The 5,376-nt window shown below is 36.8% G+C and overlaps 1 protein-coding gene across 1 annotated transcript in view; it reads right to left on the reverse strand.

The window, feature by feature from the left end:
• The window catches only part of LOC107299692 (pleckstrin homology-like domain family B member 3), a 21,980-nt gene that overhangs the window by 14,450 nt on the left and 2,154 nt on the right, over window positions 1-5,376 (reverse strand). The gene's annotated exons all lie outside the window — the stretch shown is intronic.

Consider the following 5,376-nt stretch of genomic DNA (forward strand, 5'->3'; position numbering starts at 1 on the left):
AACCATGTTACTAACTTAGCAACTGCAGTGATTCACTTAACAACTGTGGTAAGAAAAGTCGTAAAATGTGGCAAAACTCAACTAATGCCTCACTTAGCAACATAAATGTTGGGCTCAATTGCGGTCATAAGTTGATGACTACCTGTATTCTTAGGCACACTTATCCTGAAGTGTTTTTCTTCCTTCACGTCCAAAGCCTTGTACCGCCTTAATATCTGTTTGAATTTGTGGCTATCAAGTGAACATCAGTGGTATACAAGTGTGTACCCATACTACAGATAAAGTTGTTGTAGACATGGAAAGAATTATGCAAATTGAAAGATACATTAAATATGATATTATAAAAAACACCCCCAAACCAGCAATTGATTATTGGAATGCAAAAGTTGAAGAAATTGAGGAACCTGGATTGTAGGAAGGTTGGACTGGGTAAATGTACTCATGTAGAAGAAAGGTTAATAGGTTTTTACAAATAAAATTCTTCACTTCTGGAACTTGCTTCAAGCAACATAAATAAAGACTACACAGAGACATCATTGTAATCAAATTGACTATATAATAGGAAAAGAAGTTCTAGCAGCACAATCCAGTTAAGATCTTTTTCGGTGAAGATTGTGGAACAGACCATGAATTATTGGTATCAAATTTACAGATTAAATTTATAAAATTAAAGACAGCAGGTGTGCCAGCAAAATTTCACTTGGATGATGTGCAGTCAAAAATAGTGTAATAGGTTCACTATATTTGACTTATGTGAAAGAGAATCTGAAATGCTGCATGGAGAGTTAAGAAGCATTATAAAAACCAAAGTGGAGAAAAATCCCCAAATTTCAAAGAGAAAAAGACCCAAATGATTTTTTGAACAGGTTCCCATGACAGCCAAGGAAAAGTAGGATAAATGCCTTGGGCAACAGGATAATTACCGTAATTGAACATAAGACTTTCAACACCAAGCAAGAAAAGATAAGAAAAAAAAAATCAAGATTGTCAACAGATAAAGGAAAATAGCAAAAACAAACTGAAAGCACTTTTTAGAGAAGACACAGTAAACACAATCACGGTGGAGTCCTAGTAGAGGTAGATGAGGTGACTAGAAAATGTTACACTAAACAAATGGTCTCATAAAATGACAGAAATGTTGAGAGAGAGAGAGAGAGAGAGAGAGAGAGAGAGAGAGAGAGAGAGAGAGAGAGAGAGAGAGAGAGAGAGAGAGAGAGAGAGAGAGAGAATATATTTGGGAACTAACTCCACTAGTAAGTGAGGTGAAAGGGGTAATAGACCAGCTGTCAGGCAGGAAGGCACCAGGCAGAGATAAAATACCCTTAGAACTATTTAAAACAGCAATAGGAGAAGAGGGAGTTAAATGGCTAATTATTCTATGAAGCAAGACTGAAAGCTGGAAAATATTGGTATATACTTAAGAATGGGACTATACAGGAATGCACAAGTTTGTCACATAAGCAATGTTTTCCTTAAGATTTGACAAAGAAGACATACGTGGAAAGAGAAATGTCAAATGAACAGGCAGATTTCAGAAAGGGCAGTGGGACACAAAATCAGATAGATAATTAAAAAAATAATGAAGACAGCAAAGGAATGTAATAAGGAGATATACTTTGCTTTATTGACTGCAATCTTTGGTTAGGAAGATTATGCCAAAATACATATGCGAGCCGAGAGTTTATTTCGGAAGCTGCTAGTGTGTCGCCATCTTGGCTCCTCTCCATGTCAAAATATGAAATATGTTAATGCTTGGTTTATTCTTCTGAAGAACCTTTTGAATGAATAAAAAGCCACAGTAGGAACTAAGATACTGAATAGTTTAGAATAGGGAAGAGAATAAGATATGCATTATCCCTTTATGTGTTCAATCTGTATTTCAAGAATGGCAAGTTTGGAAGAAAGGATAACTGGAATTGAAACTGCAAGTGGAATTATTATGAGTTGGAATATGCTGATGCTACTTGAAAATTAAGAAAACTTAGAAGGCTATATTACCAAAATATAAATGGAAAATGAAAAAATCTAATGGAAAAAAATATTAAAAGAACAAAGATAATGTCAATCTGCATGCTTAGTTATTTAATTTTGACAATAAAGAACCCAGAGATTAAAATCCTTACACTGTTAAAATAATTTAATATATTTTGTTTTTTATGATTAATGTCTTATTAACAGTATACTGAGCACTTGGTAGAGGACAGGAAGGCCTGGAGGAATGTTGTCCATGGGTTGCGATGGGTCAGACACGACTTTGCAACTAACAACAACAACTGAGCACTAACTTTACAATATTTGGAATTCCTTTGTCAAATTATATATATTATATTTCTCTGTCGATTATTTTTCTTTTTCTTCTTTTGACTGCTTTTCACTTTTTTCTTTTTTTTAATGAATAAGAAAAAACTAAGGAGTATGCAAATTATTGTATCTTTAGGTTCAAGTACAAATGAAAATGTTCCATGGTCTAGAAAATTAAATAGATTAATTCTAGGAAGGAAGGCAAGTTTTATCTTGTAACAGATTTAAACAGGATTGTGAACAATAAGGTTATTTCTCTGACAATAAAGATCAGAATAATTTAAAAAAAATGGTATTTCCATTTGAAATGTACACCAGTGAAAACTGGACATTGAGAAAGTGTGAGGGAAAGGCAATAAAAGTTATTAGATATAAATTGTACTAAATAAAATCAAGCCTTTGTAAGATTGCAGTTTTAAATTTCTGCTATGTCTATGGCAGTCTGAAAAAGATGGAGAATCACACAATGTAGTTATGATCTATTTTATTGTCTTTTTATTTGGTTATAAAACAAAATATATACTTACACTAAAGTATGATTTGGCACTGTTTTAGGCCCCACAATGGATCATTAGCCAACTTCCTTCCATCCTAATTTTCTGTCGTTCTCAACTGCTTGAACATATATGTTACACAGCAAAGACCATTGGATTCAGTCTCCAAGGTCTGCAGTGCAGTGTCATCCAAAGTACTGAAAGAACTGGCTGTATTTTTATGTATTTTGAGAAATTCTGGAAAATAAATGAAGTTTTGTTATCCTTCAGACAGGTGACCTCTGAAACAGAATTCTCAGCAATGACCATACTGGATGGATATATTAGGAACATTTGAACCAGGTTTCTTGTAAGAAGCACTATAATGGATTGCTAGATGGGAAATGGGGGTTGCTGGGCTGTTTAAGATTCTGATATACCGTATATATTTCCTTTCCTAGTATGGCCTAAAAATAAATGAGTCCATTGTTACATGATTTAAAAGATTCTGGAAGATATTTCCTCATTAAGCTAGTAATATTGCTCAAATATATTTTCCCCTGGTATATTCTGTTTGATTCAGGTTCACTGATGGTTTCATAGATGCCTGCTGTTAATACTCTTTCAATAATGCCTGCATTAATAGTCATTTTCTTTCTCTTTAAACTGGTTGGAATAATTACCAATTCTTTGAAATCTAAAAAAAAGCATTAATTGGCTTGCCATATTAACAGCAATCAAGTTGTGCCTATACTTTTCTTCAAAGAAATAGATTATCTCCCAACTTACAAATTTATGGGCTATGGGCTAAAAACATATTCCTTAACCTATCTTCCTGATTAGCAAGCAGTCTAAAGTATTTTACTAACAGAAACAAATTGTATAGAAACCAATGGTCGGGAGGGACCTTGTGATTTAATTAGGAAAATATTTGGATACAAATTGAGAGAAGTTAAAGCAACTTTTTCCAAATGTATTTATTTGTTTGTTTATTGGAAATAGTAAGACATTGGTTCCTCAATTTTGCAATACTGCAAGCTCCTAAAATGAGAATTAAATTTGTGCAACCGGTGCTGAATAAAAGTAATGATTTCATTAGGGTCGGGTAAGAAATACATATAATAATAATAATAATAATAATAATAATAATAATAATAATAATAATAATAATAATAATAATAATAATAATAATAATAATAATAATAATAATAATAATAAAAAGTTGGAAGGGACCTTGGAGGTCATCGAGTCCAACCCCCTGCTCAGGCAGGAAACCCTACACCATTTCGGACAAATGGCTGTCCAGTCTCTTAAAAACTTCCAGTGTTGGAGCATTCACAGCTTCTGGAGGCAGGTTATTCCACTGGTTAATTGTTCTAACTGTCAGGAAGTTTCTCCTTAGTTCTAGGTTGCTTCTCTCCTTGATTAGTTTCCATCCGTTGCTTCTTGTCCTGCCTTCAGGTGCCTTGGAAAATAGCTTGACTCCCTCTTCCTTGTGGCAGCCCCTGAGATATTGGAACACTGCTATCATGTCCCCCCTCATCCTTCGCTTCATTAAACTAGACATACCAAATTCCAGCAACCGTTCCTCATATGTTTTAACCTCCAGTCCCCTAATCATCTTTGTTGCTCTTCTCTGTATTCTTTCTAGAGTCTCAGCATCTTTTTTACATCGCGGTGACCAAAACTGGATGCAGTATTCCAAGTGTGGCCTTACCAAGGCCTTGTAAAGTGGTATTAACACTTCATGTGATCTTGATTCTATCCCTCTGTTAATGCAGCCCAGAACTGAGTTGGCTTTTTTGGCAGCTGCAGCACACTGCTGGCTCATATTTAAGTGATTGTCCACTAGGACTCTGAGATCCCTCTCACAGTTACTACTATTGAGCAAGGTACCCCCTATACTATACCTGTACATTTGGTTTTTCTTGCCTAAAGGTAGAATCTTACTTTTTTCACCATTGAATTTCATTTTGTTAGATAGCGCCCAGTGTTCAAGTCTGTCCAGGTCCTCCTGTATCTTAAGCCTGTCTTCTGGAGTGTTGGCTATTCCTGTCAGCTTGGTGTCATCCGCAAATTTGATGAGTTCCCCATCTATCCCCTTGTCCAAATTGTTGATGGAGATGTTGAAGAGCACTGGGCCAAGAACAGAGCCCTGGGGCACCCCACTACACACTTCCCTCCATGTAGATGCAGTTCCATTGAGGACCACACGCTGAGTATGGCCGATCAGCCAGCTACGAATACATCGAGGTCTAATTACTACTCCACCCTCATTGCATCATCAGATAATCGCCCGGCCTCCCTCTTCAGGGTGACCCGCTCCCTCCTTCAATTGAGGGGGGGGACCCCCTGGCGGGGAAGGCTGAGGAATTTGCACAATATCTGCATGACAAAGTCGCCCGGATCCGAGAGGGTTTGGACTCCGACTGGGTGGCCCCGGGGGAGGTGGCGGGAGCAGGTCTTGAGACTGTTATATGGGAGGAGTTTGACTCTGTGGCTCCCGAGGACGTGGACAGGATCCTGGGGAGACTGAATGCAACCACATGTTTATTGGATCCGTGTCCCTCCTGGTTGGTACTGGCGGCTCGGGAGGGTACAC

The sequence above is a fragment of the Protobothrops mucrosquamatus genome, unplaced genomic scaffold (genome assembly GCF_001527695.2).
Source record: "Protobothrops mucrosquamatus isolate PMUCROS unplaced genomic scaffold, P.Mucros_1.0 scaffold_229, whole genome shotgun sequence".
In the NCBI taxonomy this organism is placed as follows: domain Eukaryota; kingdom Metazoa; phylum Chordata; class Lepidosauria; order Squamata; family Viperidae; genus Protobothrops; species Protobothrops mucrosquamatus.